General features: G+C 40.8%; 1 long non-coding RNA gene across 1 annotated transcript in view; it reads left to right on the forward strand.

Moving 5' to 3' along the window:
- LOC122459022 overlaps window positions 1-25,923 on the forward strand; it is a 67,490-nt gene that overhangs the window by 9,530 nt on the left and 32,037 nt on the right. Inside the window, exon 2 of the long non-coding RNA XR_006279436.1 lies at window positions 17,482-17,560. This is a non-coding gene — a long non-coding RNA (uncharacterized LOC122459022). The remainder of the gene's footprint in view (window positions 1-17,481; window positions 17,561-25,923) is intronic.

A 25,923-nucleotide genomic window follows, 5' to 3' on the forward strand; every position in this document is an offset into this window, starting at 1 on the left:
CACCTGGACAGACACCCAAAGAAAGAATAGTTACAGTAATTAGTTCTTTGAGATATTCTGGCCACATGAATCCCACATTTGCCTTCCTTCCCTGCTGCTACAGAGTAAGTTTATTATGGTTTCTGTACATCAAAGGGACTGAATGGCAGTTGCAGTTGCTCTGGCCTTTATGCCCTGGGTCAGGGGAAACACAAGGGCATGCAGGGTGCATATATGGCCCCAACAGACATTAGTGGTTAAAACATTCAGATCTCGCATGCCTTGGGAATATGGGATCTACCTAGGCAGATCCATGTGGACAGAACGTCTCAAAGAACCCCAGTTACTATAAGATAAGCAACCTTTCTTTCCTGTCACTAAACTCACTCCAAGTCTTTTAAGGATATTTTCCTTCCTTCTCAGTAGTCAGGAAAAGCTGAAGGACAGGGCCTGGACAGAAATCCTTTGTGGACTGCAGTGAAGGTAATATATTTTCACATGCCAGGCAGGAAGATGTTTTGTTGCACATTCTATGCCCATTTTGTTTGCTCCAGGGACATTTCAATTGACCATACCAGTACATTATTATTTCAAAATCAGAAAGATGTACTATTAATCTGTCAAAGTTGCAGCCAAACTAACTGACAGAAAGGGGGGAATCCTTAATCAATCTTGTAATCACCCACCTGTGGTGACTAGAATGAAGTAAATTAAGGGATCTTTCATGTGCATAAAAAGTTGACGGTGAGCTAATTATCAGAATTCATAGCAACGTATGCAAAATCTTCCTTCTGGGGACATTTTGAGTATAAACTTTGTGGATTCGTTTGCACCTTTCATTTGTTGGGGGAGGCGAAGAGGGAGGGAGAATCTGAAATGTTACACAAGCATCCTAAACTAAAAAGGTAAATTCACTACATTCTACTTAGCAATATTTTGGGAAATGAACAGATTTCCTTGTTCTCCAGAACTGCTACACAATATTCCGGAGGAGCTGCAACATTTCTGGCCAAAGAAAATAAATACCAAACATCTTTATCTATTGTTTTGTTCTAGCCATATACAACATAGGGAAGGAAAATACTAATCAAATATAGTATATGAAGACTGCTTTTGCTAATTTATTCCCTTGACTTCCTAACATGGATGGTGAAAAAGTATGTTGTGTCTAAATTAACATTTGTCAATCTTTTTTTCTGCTGATTTTTGATATTTGGGTCCTAATTTTTCATTTCACTCATAATGCTAATTGAGTACACTGGAGCTTTGGGTATTTTTTTAAACACTGGCTCAATTTCTGAACAAAAGAGTAAGGTTTTTTTTTAAAGTCTTACTTGTCACAATATGTGTGTGAATTTTGAGTACTGAGGATTTTTTTTCTTTGAATCTTGGAATTCTGTACATTGCCTAATACTAAGAGTTAATGCTTACAGATGCATGAACCTATTGGCTGTAGCACAATTTATTCTGTCTTTGAAATGGGGGGACTGACACACACAATGTGGTGTTTTATCATTCCTGTGATCAAAGATTTGATATTAGGAAACACCTTAATCTTGAGGTCACCTGTCAGTTTGACTCGGCATGACATTAGCAATTGACTTGAGAGTTAAAGTGTGTTGTTTGGAGAGCTGTGACTGAGCCTGTGCCTGCAGAAGGAAGACATCTTGGTGGAGAAAGCTGAGTGTACCCAAGTGCTCAGAACACTTTTATGGGTAGCATGTAAAAAGATCATATGGACATGAGTCCAAATGTCATTTCTGCCTATGCTCTTTTACCACTACCTGGCCCCATGTCTGGTGCAATATTGAGCAATTAGCTCTCTGTTTGTTTGTTTTAATTTTAAAAGCCTCCCAGATTACACCTCCTTAGCTGCACATTAGAAGAGTTTATACTTCTGCACCAAATATGGGGTGGTACTTTTTTCTCTCCCTATCATCCCCTTCTCAAAAAAAAGCCATTTTAGTACCACTCCAGGGACTGTGTAGTTAAGGCTGAGATAGCACTTCCGTCATAAAACTCTATTTTCCCAAGTATTTATGACTTCGAAACAAAACTCCCACCACTTTGAATATGAAATTACTTATGCTTATTGGCTCAGAGATGAATTTTTTTAATTAGAGAGAGAATTCTACTTGAGAAAGACCCAAGTGTGGAGTAGGGAGTTGGGAGGGCTTTAAAAAAAATGCAAGACCCTTTTCCAATGTTGCCTTTGCCCTTGGATAACTGAAATGGCTTCTTTTTAAAACTTCAGGCTTTGTTATGGACTTAGTGTTCATTAAGGACTAGTGCCACTGCTTGTTTGGAGGAAACTTGCTTTAAAATAGTGATAGACACAAACTTAAAGGGGCGGGGGTGGAGTTTGAGGACATCTACATACAATATAAAAGAGTGGTGTGGGGCAAAACCCATTTTTTTCCCTTTTGCATTGGAGTATACCTTTAACTGTTCTCCTCTTAAAATCCTTACATATTCTAGCCCTATTGATTTCAATGAGATTATTCATCCAAGGGAGGACTATTTGCTTGTATATGTCTGCAGGATCAGGCTCCAATTGAGAATGGCATCTTAAATCAATGTTACATTTTTTTGTTCTTTTTTAAAAAAAAATATCTGAATTGGATTTGTATGGTTGATTTAGGTTCTGATCCTCCAAGCTTTCAACATAGGTCTGATCACATGGAAATCATTGGCACTCCATAGACAGCTCTGCCTATATGGAGCAGTTTGCAGGATTGGGACCCCAATTCCAAATTGTTACTATTCAGACACATGGGCCATGTAGAGATAATTAACGTTTTATTTAATTCTTAAAATCCTTTTTGTGCTAGAGCTTTCTGATGCAAGCTTATACTTCTTTTGATTGTGGATGGTAGGGTGGAAGGGCATAGGGAGGACAAAACCAACTTTCTATGGTATACTTTTCTCTTCCCTTGTCGGTGTTGAAATTCTGTGCTATTTGACCTCTGTCATCAGGGGTGAGCTGGGCAACTCGATCATAATCAGCAGTGACATGAAGTGCATCCAAGCCTTTTTTCTCTGACTTTCTCCAGCAAATTTCCTCATTCATTTTATCCTATTACTGCTGCTTACGCTTCAGACTGTTTTCAATGTTGTGTATATAATGATCTTTGTTGTTCAGTGAGTGTTCTCTGATTAATATCACACAGAATACAGACTATTTATCTTAAGTATTGATGTTATTTTAATCGATTATGTATGCTTATAGTGGGGCAGTTGCTCCAGACCAGGAAGAGGAAGGGTTAAAACAAGTCAGAGGGGGCCTGTGCAGAACCCTCCAATTAGAGGAGGGCTCCCTAAGCGAGCCAATTGGGAGGGGGCTTGCTGCAGCGGCCAACCAGGACCAGCAGGGGCCATATATAAAGGGCTGCTCAACAGAGCAGAGAGCACTCCTTTCCTGGCCTGCTAGGGAGGAGGATTGGCTGCCTAGAAGCACCATGGCCAGACTAGAAGGAGCTTCTGGCTCACTGCTGCCAGAGTGAGGCCCTGGAGGAAGGGCATATAAGGTGCTAGGGATGCCCCCACTTGCCCTGAGGGAAGTGGCCAACACAGACTGCAGTTTGCCCCTGGAGTAAGGGACTAGACTGGTGACTGTAGCAGGCCACTGAGGCGAATGGCTGGACTATAGACTGTTGGTTCCCCCAGAAGAGGACACCACAGTCCAGGGAGCAATGCAGTTCAGAGTGGTAGAGACAGCAAAGCAGGAGTAATGGTGAAGGAGACGACAGTGGAGGAGGGTGCCCTGCAGAAGGACTTGAGCTAATTCCAGAACAGCCAGCCGGAGGTGCCATGGTGGTGAGTCTCACACCGCTATATTGCTCAATATGATGCTAGTGGCTTTTTTGCCTCTGGTAAGATCTATTTTTTAATAATAGAGTGGAATGGTTGTATTTCATTTTTGTATTTATGCAAGTTGATATCTTTTTGCAAATGATGACATATAGTCAAGCATGAGGCTCCTAATAAGTCAACCCTATCATTTAAGGTGGATGTTTATATAAACACAGACTAAGTCAGACCACTATGGCAATTTAGACTATGCAGCTTTACCATTACTGGTCAATACTGTGATCTTCTAACTTTATGTAAAAATATTATGCTTATTTAAATTCTATTGTACATGGTGAGGCATTTGAAATTAAACAAAAATAATGCTGTAGAGATGCCTCCTGGATTTTGTATCTTATATGAATTTCTCATTATTTATGTTAACATTGAAACAGACACTTTTATAACTTAGTTTGCCCTTGCCCAGCACTGAAGAATGCTGTTCATGTTATATTGCAGTGGGTTCAGATTTTGCAAAACAACTACTTTTGCCAAGTTCTTAGACTTTTAGATGTGCCCTTGAGCTGAGGTCATGTCTGATCTCAGTAGATGCCAAGGATCGGTTACTTTTTTGTAAGATCAGGGAGTGTCTATGATGTCCTTGACCAGTATTGAACACCAAGTTCCCGGTGCAAAACTGTGGTCAAAAGGGCTTATGAGTTCTTTGGATGCATAAACAGGGGAATCTCAAGTAGTTATCTCACCTCTGTATTTGTCACTGATGTGACTGCTGCTGGAATACTGTGACCAGTTCTGGTGTCCACAATTCAAGAAGGAAGCTGATAAATTCTCAAGAGTTCAGAGAAGAGTGACGAGAATTATAAAAGGGTTAGAAAACATGATTTATAATTGAAAGAGTTCAATCTATTTAGCTTAACAAAGAAGTTGGTGACTTGATTTAAGTCTACAAGTACCTACATGGGAAACAAATATTTAATAATGGGCTTTTCAATCTAGCAGAAAAAGGTATAGCACAATCCAGTGGCTGGAAATTGAAGCTAGACATATTCAAACTGGAAATAAGGTGTATTTTTTTTTTACTCTGAGTAATTAACCATTGAAACAATTTACCAAAGATTGTGATGGATTCCCCATCACTGATTCATTTTTTTAAATTAAAATGATGGGGAAGCTCTATGGCTTGTGTTATGGACTAGATGTCACAATGGTCCTTTCTGCCCTTGTAATGAGTATGAATCTGTGAACAATGGTGCTAGCAGAGGAATTGGCAGCATTTCATTATGGCTGTATTTATAAAGACCTGAGTGCTGCAACCTACTCTTGCAAATAGTCCCACTGAAATTAGTGGAATTGCCTGTGTGTCCTGGTTGGAGAATCAGGCCCATAGTCATGTCACTTAATGCTCTCTGGAAGAGGCTCAGATACTATACTGGTTCATATAAGAACCTGACTAGAAGGACTCCCATATGAATTACTATTTATTAATGCATCCACTGAAGTGAGCTGTAGCTCATGAAAGCTTGTGCTCAAATAAACTTGTTAGTCTCTAAGGTGCCACAAATACTCCTTTTTCTTTTTGCAAATACAGACTAACATGGCTGCTACTCTGAAACCTTTCCTTTTCTATTTATTAATATACATGTACCGCTAAGTCATGTGCAAGAATATATTTCTCTTCCATAATAATTCCAGTAAATACCTCTCACCATGACACTTAAATGCCAGAGATAGTTTTGAATTCCATGACAAAGTTTAATATTCTAAGGTAGTATACATTCTATAGATTATTATTTAACATATGTACAATTATATATTCTATGGAAGAACTTTTATCAAACTTGACACTTGCTTTGAAGGCCATTTTACCATTCTGGATGCAAGGAATGTCAGTGAGAGGCAGAGACATGTTTGGGGCCTTTTCTATTGCCTAAACAAAAGTTTACTTGGATAGGAAAGCTTAATATCTTTCTAACGCTAAGAGTGTTAGTGGTATCTGCTTATTCTAGCCTTTTGCCTTAAAGCTTTGGCATTTATACCTTATTTACAGATCTCAACAGGCTTTGTCTTGCCAAATATTTTAAAATCTCTAGCTGAGCAATATCTGTTTGTCTACTAGGATACATTGCTGCTTTGTGCTCTAGTGTGTGTAATATGCTCACCTCACTCATTTTTCACTGAGGATCTAGCCAAATAAAATATTTAAATTGGTCTTTGGTATTGTTTGAAACTGACAACAAGGGTTCTGTCTGTGATAGTGGATTTTGTGATGGGGACAAGTGTCCATTAGAAACTGAACTGTGACCAACTCATTTCAATAAATCACCAAGCAGCCATTAGCAGCTGATAACTCTTTTTAGATTGTAAGGCCAGAAGGGACCATTATGATCACTTTGTCCGACCTCCTACAAAACCCAAGCTATAGATTTCCCCCCCCCCCCTCCTCCTCCCAGTAATAACTGCAACAAGCCCATAACATCTTGTTGAGCTAGAGCATACATTTTAGAAAGACTTTCAATCTTGATGTAATGACTTGGAGTGATGGAGAATTCACCACTTGATCACTGGTTAACTAGCCTACATTCAAACTGGAAATGAAGTAATTGGGTCATATTTTGAAAATATATTGATAGTAAAGATATGCAAAATGTTTCATCAAATGATAAATCTACTCATGGGAGGGAGGCTGTATATGTCATAATTGAAACACAAACCCCATTTAAAAAAAAAAAAAAAAGAAACCTCACACTTTGTTGTTGGCTCCAAAATAGCCCTTTCACCCCTGAGTAATGAACCCAGTTCTGACCAAAATGGAACTATTCCAAGTAAACTTCTGGTTCTGAAGCTAGCTTTTGAAATTATACCTTTTTGTAGGTTTGTGTTGTGGAAACAGTAATTATGCTGAATTTCATAGAGAAGTGAAACTTGATGGGCATAAAATTGTTTGCAAACAGTGGTAAAAATTACATGCTAATTTTCCTAAAGTATTTTAACCATATTCTCAACTATAGTTATTAGCCCCCTGTACGTCTGGCTGCTCTGCTAAAAGGTATTGAAAAATGGCTAGTTACAGGTGTTCATGGATCTCTGAGATGTCATTAAGGGACAGAACTGCAATTCCAGCAGTCAAGTCTGAGTTGAAGGTGGGTTAATGTTCTGAATGACTCTTTTATACTCCAATTTGATTAAATGGGGTATCCAAGCCATTCCTATTTATGGACAGGCTTTCCAGTCCAAGTTTGATGGGTTTCCTCCAGGCATCTGGTGTGCTTCAGTTGGTTCACTGGTACACCTCTACCCCGATATAACGCAGTCCTTGAGAGCCAAAAATCTTACCGCATTATAGGTGAAACCATGTTATATCAAACTTCCTTTGGCCTCAAGCATTTCCGTTATTAATAGTCAGCAAATCATTTTTGTTAGAACTAACATGGTGTATGCAGTAAATATATATCTCCTCTCTTTAATTACAACAATTATTTTATAAGCTTACTTAAAAGATACAGTTTATTAACACGGGTACTAAACATTGCCAAATGCAACCATGTGGGCTAGGTTTCATCATACATCAGTCGTTCGATCTGCATGTAATGCTTAGAGGAAAATGCAAAATTCACATTATCAGAAAATGCTTTTAATGACACATCCTTACAAATTGTTGTAAAAAAGGATTTTGGTATTTTAGGAAATAGGAGCATGGGCCACTCTGTCACTTAGCCAACTATGTTATACATAGATTGCTAAGTACTGTAATATGAACTGTTAACTATTAAATACACTGTAGTTTGAAAACATTTTAGAGATGGGAGTTTTTACTTATAGAAAAGGTTAAAATGAAGGTAAAGTAATCAAGTTTTAGAGACATTGATAAAATGGCAAATACCTTTTTTGGGGGTATAAGATGCTTTCTTATTTAAGATGCACCCCTTAACATTTTGTTAATTTAAAAAAAAACTTGTTATACTTCGTTGCTTCATGCTATTGCGAGCCTTCTTTGCAGGTCAATTATGGATTTTAACTGCAGTATTTGCAGTCTAGCCACATCCTGGCTTTCTAGCCACTTAAGACCAATCTCTAACCCTACAACTGCATCAGCAGCTTTGGGCGGTGGCTCTGAGGGTTCTTCATCGTTATCCTCAGGGTTACACACATTTTCTGGGCACCAGGTGGTTGAGAGGCAACATTATGAATTATATCTACATCTGTAAGTCATTCATAGTTTGGAATCATAGCATCCACCTCCATCCACTTGAATATCTGCTATCCCAGTTTGAGACATAAGTTCCCTGTAGACTCCTTCTGCCTCTATGGCCTCTTCTTCCGTAAAACCTTCAAAGTTGTTATCTTGGTTGTCATTGCTTTCTGTGACAAAGCACTTTTGAGACCACAATGCCAACATTTCTCTATCATTGACGGAGTGATTCCTAGCCAGGTTGTCTTGCCTAAGTTAAATACATTCAGCAAATTCAATTTCTTGATTACATCCATTATGCTACTGTTGTCCTCAACAATTTTCTTTACTAAGGCTTTACAATAGCTCATTTTAAATGTGGCTATAATGCCTTGATTGAGGGGCTGTATTTTGGACATTGTGTTCTTAGGAAGGATAGCTCACCTTTATCTTCCCATCTTTGCTGGTTAAGGTCTCAACTGGGGGGTCGGTGGGACAGTTGTCAAGTAGGAGCAATGCCTTTAGCTCCAGGTTTTGTCTGCACAGGTGGCTCTGGACATCTGGTACAAAATATTTCTTAAACCATTCCTCAAATATCCAATGTCATCCAGGCATTTTTTGAATGGCAATGAAAAAGCAAATCCATGTTATGGTGGAAAGCCCTAGGTGACCTGGATTTGCCTATGCACAGAGGTTTAAGTTTGTGAATCGGTTTTATTCACGCAGAAAATTGTCTCATCACCTTAAAACCTTCAGCCTTTTGTTCTTCAGTCCTAGAAGCAAGTGTTCTATCCGGCAGCATACGGTAACATAAGCCGGTTTCATCAGTGTTATGGATTTGCTCCGGAGCATAGCCACTCTCGATCTCTTGTAACTTTAGCAGGTATTCGTTGCAAGCTTTTATGTGTGGAGTACATCTCTCCTGAAATTGTGACTTGCCAAATGCCATGACACTTTAAAAAACGATTAAGCCATTCAATGCTACTGTAAATTTGTTACCTTGATGTGCAGAAGCATCATTGCCAGAGTGTCTAAAATTGAAATCCTTCAAGTTCTCCGCTTGTTTCCTTATGTCACTGGAAATTGGCATGCTGTCAGAGTGTTCTTGGGTAAACCACATAAATACTGCTCTATCTAGTTGGTTATCCTTGGCAGTTTTTAGGTGCTTCCTTTCCAGGCCTTCACTTTCATCCAGTTCAGCTAGCATTGATTGTAATTTTTCCTCATCTTTGATCCACCCTCTTAATGTTTTTCCCCACTCCTAATTCTTTTGAGACCTTCACTTGGCTCATTCCTGATTTCAGTCTGTCCAAAGCTTCCAATTTTTCTTTGACTGTCCATGCCTTTCATTTCCGTGGCTGTGAACTACTTGCCATCACGTCAATGGTATTTTAATTCTGTAATAATGCTAACAATTTTTTTATTTGTTTAGAAAATATCAGCGCAGAGTTGCAATGTTTCCAAAATACAACTAGTGAGACAACTTAAGCTTAGTCTATACTGCTCACAAGTTAGAAACGAGATTAAAACAGGTGTAAGAGATGAGATCGCCTAATGCAGGGGTGGGCAAATTTTTTTGGCCCGAGGGCCACATTGGGGCTCAAAATTGTATGGAGGGCCAGGCAGGGAAGACTGTGCCTCCCCAAACAGCCTGGCCCCTCCCCCTATCAAACTCCCACCTACTTTCTGCCTCCTGACAGACCCCACCCCCATCTAAGCCCCTTCCAGAGACCTCCCTGTCCCCTGACTGCCCCCCCAAGACTCTCTGCTCCTTATCCAACCCCCCGGCCCAGCACCCTTAACACCACTCAGAGCAGCTTGTCAGAGCCAGATACACTGATGCGCTGATCCGCCGGAGCGTGCAGCCCCACCCTACAGAGCACGGCTTTACCGTGTTATATCGGGGTAGAGGTGTATGTTGGTCAGAAAACCAGCTGGGAGGAAAAGAATCTGAAACCTAGATACTGTGTTGATGATGTTGGGGTTTTTGTACTGGATAGTTAAGAGAGCCCCTGGTAGAATGAAACTCGAACTATTCTATTAAGAAGAAAATGCTAAAATTGCCACTACAGACATTTCAACACTTACTGTAAATATCTATTTTTTTAACATTGGAAATTGCTAATTGTAACAGCATTGGCACCTGCCTCTTGTGAGCGCCCCTTTCTGATAGGGTGTGAGCCTGCTTTTCTTTCAGTTCCTTCAGTGGGGTGGCACTCATCTCTCTCAAGCACCACCCCACCCCTCCAAGCCCAATGGTTGTTCAGCAGATCTTCAGTGACCTAGCCCTCTGGCTGAGTCTCTCTCTCAGTCCCTGCTTCTGGGGTATACAGTCTCCAGTTCTTATGGCCCTCGTATGGGGCCATACCACCAAGGCTTCCTTCCTGGAGGCACTGCCCAATAGGGGCCCCTCTCGGTACCCTCAGCTGGTATGGCCTTTTTTTGCAGCCCACCCTGGGCTCAGTCTTCAACCAGACCAGTCGGGCCCTTCATGGTACCCTTGCCCAGTCTGGCTAGGTTCTGGGCTCAGTCCCTTGAGCTCAGCCTGCCTACAGAACTGCCTGCAGTCCTGCTGCTCTTCTAGCCAGCCAGGAACCCAGTGCTCCCTCTTCAAGCTCCAGGCAGCAACTGGCTGCTCTGCCTCTGCTGCTTCCTTGTATATTACACTTCTGGCCCTTGATGGGCTGCTGCAGCAGCCCCTCTGATTGGTGGCTTCTCTGTAGCCATCTTGGCCTCCTGGAAGACTTCTCTGCTCTTTTCTGGGGCAGAGTGAGCCGGGGCCTTCGAACCTAATCCACCCTGTCACACAACAAAACATTGATTTATTGATCTTCATCTTCTTGATTAACTGTAAAATAAACCTTAGTTTTCATTTCAAACACATGCAGGTTTTTTAATGCAAGTTAGAGAGAACAAACAAAATCCATTCTACCTTTTGCCATGGAGAGCCTGATGAGAGATGTCACTTCCATTTAAGTTTAATGAGAGTTATGCACATGGAACATAATTTAGAAGCCAGGCCCTAAATGTGGAACAAATAGTGTGGTAACACTGGCAACCATATACTGTATTTACTGTAATCTATTTTCATGCTGCTATTGGAGAATTTTGTATATATTGGCATGTGCCAAAAAAAAAATCGGAATGTGATCAGCAATAGAATCTGTGTTAAGTCACTTTCTTCCAGCACAGTAGGATAAAACTTTATAGACAGGAAACTGTAGTAGGGATTTTAAATCCTGGGATTATGGAAGTGTATGACAGCATGTTCACAATTCTGCAAACATTTACTATTAGATATAGTACTTATTGCTGTGAGTAGCACCACTGAGTTCCTGGGACTGTTCCTGATGATCGGTGAATGTGGTAGCGTTGATTTGTAGGATTAATCCCCTAAAAGTTCTGAAGTTAAGATAGTTCCGTTTAGATCCATGAACAACAACTCTGTTTGGATACAGTTGATTATACTTTAATGCCTTACAGCCTGAATCTCCACCATGTTTAGCCACTTCTGCCTGTTTAAGGTGCATGTAAAATGCTACCAATGAAAATGGTGTTTTACACTCACTTTGCAGATGTAAATTACTACACTAACTGCAAGACAGCAGAGAATCGGAACTTTAGTTCTTAGTACTCAGGGTTTTCTTGTTGTTTGTTTGTTTTTTTTGTTTTTTTTTAACTATGTGGGTAAAATCATGGCCCCATTGAATTCAGTGGGAAAACTCCCATTGACTGCAGTGGGAGCAGGATTTCACACAGTGATTAACAGCAAACTGTCTTGCTATATAGCTTGTAAGGGCCTCACCCAGCTCTCAGTGACATTATTCCTGCATGATTGTTCTCATAACTTATTCCTATTGACTTCAATCTATTTACAGAATGTAAACAAATCTAAGGTAGTTAATATCCTTTTATTAAAATTCTGTCTTCTGGAAAGTAACTGCCAGTGTTCCTGGGTGCATGTGGTGTTGGGGCAGGGAGAGAAGAAATTAGTGTTGCTTGCTCAGTTAACACTTAACATTTCCAGGATATGTTTAATATGTAAAGTGGAACTTTGTTTGGCTTAGAAAATATCAGTTAAATTGTAAATAGTCTCATGAAAAAGTGTCCCTTAAAGAAATGGATTAGCATGGAGAAATGTATTTCAGACCCTTTTTGTAGATAACTTGCCACAACTTTTTACCCATCAAAACAACTAGTATTATTGTACTCAAACTGGTCATAAAACTTACTGGTACAGAGCATAAATACATTAAATGAACCATCTTGTTACATATATTCTATTCTTTACATATAATTACATGTTTCAGTCACAATTGTTTAACTTTAGAGAAAATGTAGCCTGTGTTAAAGAAATTGATATGTTATCTTGTCTAATTCTTTTGACATAAGGATCTCTTCAGTAATGACTGTGTATGTTGGCATCTGGGTGTATTTCAATATCCATTCAAATCCATGGCTGCCATTCAGTACACTGGCTACCCTGAATCACACTTCCTGAGATTTCTCTAGGTTTTTTGGGGGGGGAAAAGTGCTTCTCCCTTGAAGAAACATACCTTTTCAAATCCCCTACCCAAGCTTTCAAAACAAACAATAACATCCAAAAAACTATTCCTTGTGAGTCAGGGATATAATAATTGACATAGCAACATGTGTAGCATTTACAAGACTTAAAAATACACACTTCAGAGCTGAAGAGCTTAGTTATAAATGAAGAGAAACTTAGCAAATAAACATAGCTTTTGTTTGGTCACTTACTGGCAAAGACAATGTCAGCCTTTCAAAAAATAAAAGCAAATGAGGTTGAAATAGAACAGTAGGCAAGAATTGAAGGTAGCACTAGTTGATACTCATTGCCATCAAATGCATCCGATGAAGTGAGCTGTAGCTCACGAAAGCTTATGCTCTAATTTGTTAGTCTCTAAGGTGCCACAAGTACTCCTTTTCTTTTTGCGAATACAGACTAACACGGCTGCTACTCTGAAACCTGTCATTGCCATAGTATCAGAGCACCTCCCACAAGTAAGAACTAGAACAAAGATCTTTCTCACTTTCCCTTCCCAGCCACCAAGCTATACAATTTCTTATAACTAAATACAGGAGTGTGAATATTGGTGTGAATAGGGTACTAATGCAGGAAGTTGGAATGAAAAGGTGGATTTTGCATTTGGTGCATCTGAATGCAGGGTGGTTAGTGGACACATTTCCTCTGGCAGCTAGTTTTCATAGTTTTGGTCTGTCTCCTCTGGTCACAAGCCTCCCCCTGTTGGTCAATAGTTTAATTTTTCCAGTGTAATGTTATCTTGGGAAGCCATTCTCAGAGGGAGTTTGTCATGTAGACAGGATCATACCTCTGGCTTTGAATATAGGAAGAAAGACTTTGAACCAGACTCTGTTCAATGGGGAGCTAGTGAAGAGAGCAGGGTAGCAGGGCAAGGTGATCCTGGTGACCAGTCTTGGGGGCAGGTGGATTACTGAATTTTGTGCTAGCTGGAGCTCTTCAGAGACTGAGATTTCATTCCTAGATGTGGATCCCTATTCTCTGTGGGGCTGGCAGAGATTGTGCATACATGTACACATGACCTCCCCACACATATATCCCCAGCTCTGACATGTGGTACAGAGACAGCACTGACGGGAATACACTGAAGGTGGCAGATCTCCCCTTTGTATGGAAATGGGGAGAACTGCATAGAAGGCATGATTGGTGCAAAATATAGATCCTTTCCTGACTACTTTCACTTCTTGCCTCCCACCACCCAATCTCAAATTCACTAGGAATTCCACACAGATCAATGGTAGGATGTAGCTTGACTAAGTCAGCAAATAAGAAACCCACCTTTCTAAAGTTCTAAAAGAAAATGTCTCCTATTTTATTTGACCTGGAAAGAGCAAAGCCAACTGGTCTGACTGATTGCAGACATAGGCTAGCCTCTGGGGACAGAGGTATCTATAAGGTACTTCAAGTAAAGACTGTGTTGATTTGCAAGATCTGTCCCCCATCTAAAGCAGTGTATAATGGAAAGTTAGTAGCTTATGGCTTGAAATCTAACCTGTTTTGTTTCTCAGTAGTTACATTTATTTAGGACTTATAGTGATATAATAGCAAATCACTGATACCTAAAGTAAACTAAAATATAATGCAGTACTGAGACTGCTGTTCAGGTGCAACAAAGCACCCTGTTAGGTAGAGACTTCACATGGAGAGCAATTGGTTTTGTACGACATTCATTTCTGTCTGACCATCTGCCCCATACACTTCCTTCAGACAGACTGTGCTTGTTTAAGATTGTTCGACAGCTCTGCCCTCTCAAGAGATTAGTTACTTCTAAATCTTTGTATTTACTACTAATATGAATATGAGAAGTAGTATCAATCTTTAAACTGTGTATTTTGATCATATAGTGAGATGTATTTCAGCTGTTTGATTTTGAGCCACCTAGTGGCATGTGCGCTCTCTCTCATATATATATATGAAATATTAAACTCAGGAGTAGTTGAACGTTTCTCAACTATGTTCAGTTTAATGGGACTAAGCACAGTAAAGTGAATCAAAATTGGTGTATGCTACAAGGTGCCCATTCTAATATTGAACTTTGTTATGAGAACTGGGGTATTATACATAGAACTATATATTTTAACCCTTCCTTTTTTTTTCCTCAAAGACAGCTTTGTCAGAAACATAGTAAAGCTTTCATGCTACTTGACACACAGGCAGGATGCTTCCCTCAGATCAGTTCATGTAAAGGATCCTCCAGGATTGAGCTTCCTAGCCTGTACTGAAAGGTCATTAGCCATCTCTGATACCCCACTCCCTACTTCTGAACCTTGGGAGGGGGATGCAGAGAGGGGTGCAAATCCATTTCTGTATCCAGCCCTACAAAGAAAACCCTGAAGTGAATACAGGCAAAGGAATACAGCCTCATGCTTTATACCTTTGGTGTAGAGCTCCCTCCTTAAAGGGTAGGGGTCTGATAAGTAGCCACTCATGAGATTGCTTTGTAGCTCACCTACACTAGAGCTATGCTGCCTGGAGCTGGAATGGGCTGAAGGCCTTGACATTGATGTGGTGGCACAGGGCTTTGTCACAGATGTCACGAGGGCTCAGTGGTGTGTTTTCTCCCCCAAAAGCATTTTGATTCACTGTAAATGTGAATAAGCTGCTAACACAAGTATCTTTTAAAAAAGAGTATTTTGCAAAGTGTGAATATGACAGAGCTAGAAATAGCAGCAAGAATTATATATCCACAACAGAGCTGCATTTTTCCAGTCCTGTTTAGATGATGATCAATCGCATGTCCTTGTGCACTCAAAACAGCAAAGTTAATTACAGACTGGCTCAGTGGTGTATGAGATACGTTCGGTAACAAAAATATACTGTAGCTAATTTTAGGTTTCTTTAAATGGGAACCATAGATCAAAGTATCTTCCTTTGTGTCCATGTTACCAGATAATAATAATCTCAAGATCACTAAATCCTTGTTGCTAATCTTGCACATTAGAAGCCACAGTCACCTTCATACTCTGTGCTAACTTCTTACCCTCTTTTTGGTCATTAGCCAACTAGACTACTAAAGGTTAAGATAGGTCAAAATAGCACTGGAGGAGTTAGCACAGAAACCCTTCTGTTTAATTAAAGATTTCCCCTACCTTCTTAGCCATTTTAGTTGTTACATGATTTCTCAAACTTCTGACATGGCCAGCTTCTGTTTCAGGTTGTTGTTCCCCCCCCCCCTTCTGAAAAAAATAGTGTATACATAGTATTAAGTAGAAAGGTAACTACTGCCAAGTCATAACGGCAGGTGCATCAGGTTCATTACAACCAAGCTAACAGTGATGTGCATATTCTGCTCAGAGTAGGTAGAAGCACCATCTGCTCATGCATAGTGTTAGTAGTTGGAAATTCTGTGTAGAAGCTGCAGGCCTAGGTATGCCAACACAAGCCAGCATTCTGGTAGAGGCACTGCAGCAAATAGAGGACTACCTGAGGCTAAGCCATCAGAGAGCATCATGAGCAGAGTTCCACCCAAGAGCTGAGGGACAGTCAGTGGAACAGAAGAGGAAACCATCAGAATAAAATGAAGGGAACTGGAAACTGCAAAGGAGGAACCAAAAAGTACAAAAACATTCAAGCAGACTCTACAGGGCAGCTACCAGCCCTTCTGACTTTCATTTTATGGTGAACAGAAGCACATATAAAAATTCTGTCCCTTTGTGGACTATGGCTTTGCAGAGATGCTAGAAAGGGTGATAGCATCTGGCCTACTGAACTTGGAGTGCAGGAGTTTAAACATTTTAATGCAGGAGAGCTTAGTCAGAACAGAGCTATTTCAGGCAGCAGAATGCATTCAGATCACCTGTGTTCAGCATGATGCCTGGACAGATACCTCTTCTGTAATTCCCTAGAAGTAAGGGATCAGATATGTTGACACCAGATGAGAGCGTGACCCACTCATAACCCTGGCAGGTCAATCTGGGGAGAGACTTTCATGGTGTTTCAGCTTCAAGGTATTGAGGGGGTCATGAAACATCATTCTTACCATAGAAGAGGAAACATGTATCTGAGGAAACAAGAACCACAGGGAACAAGAAACTTTTTTGAAATGGAGTGTAAAAAGGGTTGAGCAGAGGAGGACAAAAGAGTGAAGGCATGTCCAGGGCATTGCTATAGGGAGAGATGTAGGTAACAGAAGACTCTGTAAAGGAAAGCAAGATTCTTCTGAAGTAATCATGAATGGCAGGTGCTTGAACCTTTTAGTAAGATGTAGGATAATTGCTGAATCATGATAACAGGGTGATATCTTTCAGAGTAGCAGCTGTTAGTCTGTATTCACAAAAAGAAAAGGAGTACTTGTGGCACCTTAGAGACTAACAGATTTATTTGAGCATAAGCTTTCGTGAGCTACAGCTCACTTCATCGGATGCATTTGGTGGAAAATACAGAGGGGAGATTGATATCCCCTCTATTTTCCACCAAATGCATCCGATGAAGTGAGCTGTAGCTCACGAAAGCTTATGCTCAAATTTGTTAGTCTCTAAGGTGCCACAAGTACTCATTTTCTTTTTAGGGTGATATCTGTTAACTCCAAAAAAGGCCATAGTATCTCTCTCGCAGCATGTCTAGCGTCAGACAAGAGACTGTATCATTCCATAAACCGTCAACATCACCTCTTCACTTCTGTTCAATAACCCCAGGTTGTCCATCCAAGGATCATGGTAACTCTTTATACTACTGCATGTCACAGGGAGTTCAGTTGATTATCAATGTTGCCTATGTCCTTTTCAGAGTCATTGCTTTCCAGGATGTTGGATGACAGACTGCAAGTATAGCTTACCTTTTTTTTTTTTTTTTTCTCCTAGATGTATGACCTTGCATTTGACTGTATTAAAGAGCATATTTGATTGTACCTACCTTATCAAGTGACCCATATCACTCTGTATTAGTGGCTTGTCCTCACTTACCACTCCACCAGTCTTTGTCCTTTGCAAATGTTATTGGCCATGATCTCTTATTTTTTTTCCAGATCATTGATCAAAAAGGAGTCCAGCAGTCTTCTTGACCAGAGGAAACTTGTAGTGATGGAGAGCTTACTTAGGGATAAGGTAAGGAATTATACAAAGATAAAATAGGCTATTATAAAATGTCAAGTGAGCAGGGAAGATTTGGATTCCCCCTTGAACTATTTCATTCAGAATTTAATGGCCAATACAGTTTCCATTTTTGTCAAGGAACCTGTCAGACCACTTTTTAAACTATGGGCCACTGGCAGCCCATTGGAGTACAGCTACTTAAGCAAACTCGTGCTGAATTGCATTCTCAATAATAGTTCAATAACACTGCTCACTTATATTTCTTAGCTACATTTAGCTCCGCTCTTGTTCAGGGAAAAGTGAGTGAGTTGTGTTATCCAATGGAGTCCAGCAAGCTAGAATTATTTGAAATATAGCTGCTACTAGAAGAAATATTGGTTTGGTAAAAGGAGCTGATGGCATTCCAAGCTGCATCCTGAAAACACTGAGAAAATCAAATCTCTAATTCCCACTGTAATTCTTGTACTGTGCAGCACAAAGTTTGAATGCAACAAGCCATTGTTTCAGAAGTTATTCAGGTCTCTAAAAGTTAATGCTGCTCAGAATGGAGTGCACAGCACTATAGTGAAATGCTGGCTTGAACAGCATCTATATGCAGGTGACCCCTCTTGTCAGATCCCTATTCCTCTCCTTTCTCTACCAGTCTTGACGCTGTCAGCTCCCTGCCTACAGCAGAGCTTCCTGTTACTGAAGGTGCTGGACTATGCTTCTCCTGATGGAAAAGTTCCTTTGTTTCCTGAGTCTGCTCACTTTTTCTTGAACAAGATTTTTACTTTAACTTTAGTCCCAAGGCAGACATTTTGGAGTCCGCTCTGTGGGCCTCCCTCCCCCACCTCCCTCTGACGTGTCTGAAATTCTGCTAGTCATGTGTAGAACCTTGCCAGTTTTCATCCCTGCTTTGATTCTACCTAGGCTGAAATCTTTAATTGTGTCTAATCACTAGATGTCTTGACTACTGCAGTTCTCTCTTATTGTTTACAGTTTTTGCATAATACAGCGTCCAGGCTACTCTTGAAATAGGTCACATAACCTCCAGCATTGTCAATGGCTTCTGACACTTCTGAAGCTGATTTTAAAACTTCTCCCTCCTGGTTTTCAGATCCCCACCCACTCCTCATTGCTTCCCTTCCTATAGAATTTCCTTAGCTGGGAAATTGCTCTTATATGTGCTGCCCCCAGTGACATGATAAACTCTTCTTCTTGTGAGCTACTAGTAACTTAGTATCTCCTTAAATCTTCCCTGATGAGGTCTCTTTCTTGACCCTGACCATGAACTGTTGGTGGCCCTCTATATATGAGGGACTGTATATTTTTTTAAATGTTCTATACACTTCATACCTTCAATAAGGGAAAGGATCTTTCTCTTGTACTGTATATAGTTTCTAAAAATAACAGATCACATTATTTGACTGTCTATAACTTAGATTGAGTGGGTTCTCTATTTTAAGAATTTTACCATGTATCTGTAAACATGCTACATAATTAAATAGCAAAGAGACAGAAATGGAGAGGCATAGACAAGGAAGTAGTAATGTGTGTGTGTGTGTGTGTGTGTGTGTGTGTATATATATATATAATGAAATTTATACTTTAAAAGAAATGGCAACATTGGTGCTAAAGCCTCCTCCACTGCAGCTCTTGCATTTGGAGCAGTCCACAGCTGAAGCTAGGAGAGACTGAAGAAATAAGAAAAGCCCAGTATCAGATGGGTGGGGAGTTAGAGGCAAGGTCCAAGTTGTGGTATTCTGTATGCAGAATGACATCCCATTTTCTGTTTGTATATATCTAATGAAGTAGGGAAATCGTATGCAGCAAACTGAAGTTTGCATGTGGAATGTAGGAATGGACCCTCTGAGGGTTTATGAATATGAACTGTGATGGGGCAAGGCCAGATGGCTATAGAAAAGTAGTGGGAGATAGATTAGCTCCAGGCTAAACAAATCCTTGGTACCAGGATAAGTGAAATGGCAGCTGCTCCAGGTCAATTAAGACACCTGGGGCCAATTAAGAACTTTCCAGAAGGCACCTGAAGCCAATCAGGGGCTAGTTGCAACTAGTTAAAAGCCTCCCAGTTAGTCAGGTGGGTGTGCATGTCGGGAGCTGTGGGAGGAAGTTGTGCTGTTGGAGAGACTGAGTAGTACACACCATATCAGGCACAAGGAAGGAGGCCCTGAGGTAAGGGTGAAGTGGAGCTTGAAGTGAGGGCTGCTGTGGGGGAAGTAGCCCAGGAAATTGTACATGTCATGTTTCTAAAAGGTCAGCTACCATAGCTGATACTATTAGGGTCCCTGGGCTGGAGCCCGGAGTAGAGGGTGGGCCTGGGCTCCCCCCCTTTGCCCCCAATTAATCACTGAGACTGGGAGACAACAGAGACTGTGCAAGGAAGGATAACTGCTCCTCACCTCCCTTGCTGGCTTATGAAAATGGCTCAGTAGACTGTGACCCTTGTCTCTAGAGAGAAGGGTTACGTGGAGGGTCACAGTGAGCCTCTAAGGCTAGCGAAATCTGCCAGGAAATGCAGGACCCACAGAGCTAAGGACTGAGCTTTGTCACAGAACAAAATTAGCGTGTTTAGCATGAAACTCGCTCTTAATCTCAAACAAATTTTTTTTAGCATATAGAGTTCATTAAAAGAGTATAAAACTTGTCAGTGGAGGCTTACCGTGCTTTAAAAAAAAAAAAAGATTGGATTGCTGTAATAGCAACTGCAGTTGACTTTCACCTCTAAACAAGTGTAAATCTAGTTTAGTGCTTCATTTAATACACCCTCAGCTGCTAGCATTTCACAGCCAGCACAAACACTGTATGGCAGAATCTGTCTTCTAAAGCTAATATATAATCACTGTTTTGTGCTAGAAAATGTGAAGGTCAGTAGAAGTTACCTAATCTATATTTCATGAAACAGACTATTACTGGATGTCTGAATCTGCGTAATGTGGGATACTTTTAAAATCACTGGTAGCAGCATAACATGATTCTAATAACCTATAGTGCCATTAGCCTTCAGATAAAACCACCCCACTTCCCTTGAAGTAAATGGGAATTGTGTGCTGAAAATGGTCACCCTTAAACTTTGCAATTGTTATAGATTACTTCCAACACTAAGAATTTTAGTTTTTCTAGGTATTCCCCATAGCCTAAGGAATAGAGCAGACATGGTAGCATTTGTCTAGCTGTCCAAAATAATTACTGGAAAGCTTAAGTGTGGTGATGGTATCTGTGGGCAGAATTTGGCCCTATGGATTTAATTATATACCAGCTGAGGATATGTCTACATTTAAAACACCACTAGGGCATTTTAGTGTAGACCCTTACAACGGTGACAGGAGGGTTCTGTCATCACTGTGGAATCCATCTCCCTGAGAGGCAGTAGCTAGGGTGACGAAAGAATTCTTCCATTGATTTAGCGCTGTCTACACTAGGGTTAGGTCAGCTGACCACATGTCTCAGGGGTGTGGATTTTTCACTCCCTTCAGAGACGTAGCTATGCTGATCTAACTTTTCAGTGTAGATCAGCTCAGAGACTAGGAAGAGTAAGAGACCAGAATAGAAGCCTACATAGACAGTGTTGTCGCTGGGTAATGACTAAGCACATCTGACGTATCCTTCTAAGCTTTGTGCCATTCCCCTGCCTATTGAGGAAACATAGTGTATTCTTATTTTGTTTAGCAAAACCGGCACATCCTTAGCTTGTGACTTCTCCTATAAATAGACATCAAATCAGGAACAATATGAGCCTCCTTTAAATTAATATACATAAAGAATTCTTAATGCCTTTTGAGCCAGAAAATAAACGGTAATGAGCTGTATAGGCAATTCCCCCTTTTAATCCAGCAACAAGATGAACAGAGTAATATCATAGAACAAAGGTAAAATAAACTTGGGGGTGGGAAATGCCTCTAATATGCAGAATAGTCTTAAAGCTCCATATTGGGAGTGATAGGGAAAACTCCGATGTTAAATGAATAATGACTAGAATATGAAAACAGATTCTCTTCTGGCTTTCCTGAGTATGCATTATAAAGCAGATGTACATTCCAGTGAAACAAAGCCTCTTTCATTTCCAGGGTAAGAATGGTTAGTTGCATGTTAGAAAAATAATATGCTAAAGTGACTCTAACTCACCAGAAAAGGCAGAGGAATATCATGGGAGGAGGCACTAAAGGAGAAGTGGGAAGCGATGATAGTTTTCAAGAATGGAGGGAAGACACGCCCCTAAGTTTGAAAAGATTGGATTTGTCTAGATGGGGGAGAGAATCCATACTTCAAAGATAAAAGTGAGCACAACTATTATCACCGCTATCACTAATAACAAAGTTTAAGGGTAGACTCCCATTTACTACTATGGGAGTTGCTATCCATATTCTGTAACTTAATGCCAGTATAAGATGGCTATGATAATGAATGTATTAAGTCTCTGAAAATGCCCAGTTTGAAGTAGATGTTTCTAGCAGCCTGAGAAGTTAGACTTAGCTGAATGTTTTTGTACTTAGAATATGTAGTGACTTCTCTCCTGTATACTTACTAAGCATTAAAAATGCAGCCACTAAGTGAAAAGAATGGGCAACAAAAAGCCAATTGCATTAGTGCAGACTATTTTAAAACAATGGTTGGAAAAGAGCATGACTTTAAAACTTTTTTTTCAAAGAATTTTAGAGAAAACAAATGCAATAGTTTCTAGCATCTATTTAAACAGAGCAGGCCAAATCCCATAGTCAGTACTTTTGACCACATTTACTAAGGGCATAGGCCTAGATCCACAAAGCTAGTTAAGCTCTTAACTTCCATTGATTCCCTAAATGGCTTTGTGGATCTGGGCCACAGTACTCCAAATTCTTACTCATGGGAGTGGTTCTTACCCTCAAGCTTAGTCCAATTGTTTTAAGTAGGACTATTACTATGTGTTTGCAGGTATAGTAGATATTATAATTCCTTGAAGTATGCTTTATTCAATTCTACTATTCCAGTACTGCTGTGCTATATGAACCATCCTTTTAAGTGTTAACAGTATGGTTGGCACCATAATTTTTATATTTCCTTTTTACTCTCATTATAAATTCTTAAGAAGAATTAGATTCAAGATGCCTTCTCTACTGATTGCATATTCTCACTTAGAGAACGTAAGTGGACTGTATTAAGAGGCACTCTGGAGGTGAGTGCCCCCAGAAACTGGATGTGATATAGCAGTCTTTTCTCAGCCCTAGTGCCCACTGCAGGTTGCTAGTCAACCTTGGTGGGTCTTCAGTGGCTTGGCCCTCTGACCAAGTCACAAAGTCTGAGTGAACCCCTTCTGGATATTAGAGTCCAATAACTAATAGTCTATTTGCCTTTGCCTTCAGCCTCACCTCTGGGCCCTTTAAAATCAGTCCTTTATTCAGACTTTCAAATAAGCCCTGTCCCCTTCTTGGGGTTTATGCCACTTTACCTGTGCCTAGTAGAGGAACCCAGGTCCACCCACTACTTCAGATTCCACTTCCCTCAATCTGTTACTACTATTTCTTGTGACCTTTTCCTAGGGGCCGTTGTATCTTGAGCCTTACCTGAGGGCCAGCATCCTCAGGTTCTTCTTTCTGTAATCTCTGTTCAGCCCACCATAAACGCTGAGTGGCAGACTCCTTTGGTCAGAGCACCCTTCCTCACCTCTCTGGTCCCAGCCAGGAACTGACCTGTGAAGGCCTGCTGCACTCTGACTGGCTGTCACTAGCCCTTGGAGGACCAGGTCTCTCTAGCTTCCAAGATGGCTGTCACAGTGTCTGGTACAGTTTATGCTGAGAGTGCCAATCTCAGGTCAGACTGTCAGAAAACCAGCAGGCACCCCCAAACTGGTAGTGTATTCTATTGGTAAATTTCACCAAACCAATAACAAGTTTGACCTCCTGGATCACTATATTTAGTCTTACCCTGGGGCCATAGACAGTCCCCCGTAGGCTCTCCAGCCCCTACTTTACCATCCAGTTTGACTTTGTGATGAAAGGTTAATAAAACCAAAATTCACCACTCATTAGGTTACTCCCAACCCTGAGGTCAGTGGATACTCTTGATCTCACCAAAGACAACACTAGCCAATTTCTTTAGTAAATTAACTAAAAATTTATTAGCTAAGAAAAATGAGTTATTGAGGCTAAAGCAAGAAAAATACATTATAGGTGAGTCTAAGTCTGCTGTCCAAATGATAGCAGAGATGTAATATCTGCTAGTTTTCCATAACTCATTCAGGGTTACCCAAAATGGCTTTGGGGAACTGTCCAATCACTCAGGATTCCCCCTCAGTCCAGAGATGCAGGATCATTCCCTTAAGCTTGTGTGTGTGTGATGCTCTCAGGTCCCTTAACCCATGTTGATCCTTTATTTAAGGAAGAATAAGCAGTGCAGACAGTCTGAATTCCCACTGTTGCTTAATGGCCCTTGCTTTGAAGTTAACCTCCTTCATTTACATGCACAAGGTTTCTTTGAGGAGCAACAGCAAACGATCTTTCTTTAGTTTTCATGAAGTTTCCACATCAAGTAAATTCTCACTAGCGTACAGTTTTGATCTAGATTACATTATGTATACCCCATACTTAATTAAATGTGATAGTAAACAGGTTTATAGATAAGTGAAGACAATGCCATTAACATTTCACTAGTTTTCATTAATTTACTGCAAACGTATTTATCAGGGCATAGGCCATGTAAATGTAATGGGATAACATCACCCTTGTTCTAGTCTGACAAGTGAATTGGCTTGAACACACTGACCTTTTTTAGCATTTCTTTGACTGACACACACACACCCCCACCCCAGGCTGAGCTGGCAATCTGTTAGATAGCATCACAATGGTGTTTCCAGTGAGGCCTCTCTAAGCAGGCCTGGATGACACATCTTTGTTGTTTTTCCTCCCATCTCACTGCTGTCTGGGGCAGGGTGTAGCAGAGCACCTGGGTCTCCAGTAGTGGTCCGCAAAGGGCTGATACACCCCACCACAGACCCTCTGTATAGGAAATCTCTGAGTTGAAACATGGTTGGATGCAATTGTTACCTAACAAGGTAGCTAATCCTCAGTTTCACAATAATTAGTCCCAGGACATTTTCATTCTTCTGATATTCCCATCCTGGAGACTGACATTTGCATTATAGTTTATCCTTTGCTTTTATTTCTTCCTGCATCCTTATCCAAAAATTGTACAAACGGCTTAAATGGTCATATCTAAGAATGTGATAAACCGAGGTTATCTTGCATTTGTTGGGTATTGGGACTTGTGGCCATTGTCAGATGCTGATTTTGATTCTCAAACTACTAACCACTATCAACAAAAGATCCCAGCACCAGGAGGGAGCAGGTGGGGGAACCTGTAGGTAGGTAGACTGTGACGACAGAACCAGGAGGGAAGAAGGAATATAGGGAGGGAGCAGACCAAGACCTAAAATGACTGCCATGTAAATCTGAGACTCATTTAAAGAAATGAGAATCCATTCAGGATGTTACAAATACACACAGATGTGTCTGTTGGCTAAAGTGTCCTGTGTTGCAATAATCAAAGCATGTTGTTGCTGAATGGACCATTCTAGTACAAGACAATAGTACATATAAACTATTACACATTATGATACTGTAAAAAGAACCATTATTAAGGTTGCAAAGTGAAGCATGCAATAATTAGGAAATGCCAGAATTAAGGTTGCCTGTCTGCTTCTCTTTGTTTACCCACTTCCATTCACCACTCAGGTTTCTAAGACTAGTCAGTCTCCTTGTCAACCTAACCTAGTTTCCTGCTCTGATCCCATTGTCTGAGTCCTAATCTCCCTCTCTGCTTCCAGTTTTCCCCCTTATCCCATCCAGTCCTAGCTCCCTAACTCCCACCCCAACACCCTGTCCCCAGTCTTTTTGCCCAGCCAGTCCAACTCTCCCTTCTCAGCTCATCTGATCTCCCTTTCTCCCCTGCCCTCCTCATATCCTCTGGTTCCTTGTCCCAGTCCCTCCCCGGTCCAACTTTTGTCCCCTCTGCAGACTGCTTCCTCCTCTACACTGACTAGGTGCCTGCAGAGTGGTCACTTAGGGTACATCTACACTGTGATTGATGTATCCACAGCACTGAGTCTCGGAGCCTGGGTCAGCTGACTTGGGCTTGCAGGGCTTGTGTTGCAGGGCTAAAAATGGCACTGTAGACATTTGGGCTGGAGCCTGGGCTTTGAGATCTTCCCCCTTGCAGGGTCTCAGAGCCCAGGCTCCAGCCCAAACCTGAATGTCTACACTGCAGTTTTATAGAACCACAGCTCAAGCCCAAGTCAGCTGACGCAGGCCACTCCTGGGTCTTTTATTACACTGTTGGGATACCCTGAGAGCACAGGAGAGGCATGTTCTCTACTCATTTCCAGCATCTCACCCCACCCTGGC

The sequence above is a fragment of the Dermochelys coriacea genome, chromosome 2, assembly GCF_009764565.3.
Source record: "Dermochelys coriacea isolate rDerCor1 chromosome 2, rDerCor1.pri.v4, whole genome shotgun sequence".
Lineage (NCBI taxonomy): Eukaryota > Metazoa > Chordata > Testudines > Dermochelyidae > Dermochelys > Dermochelys coriacea.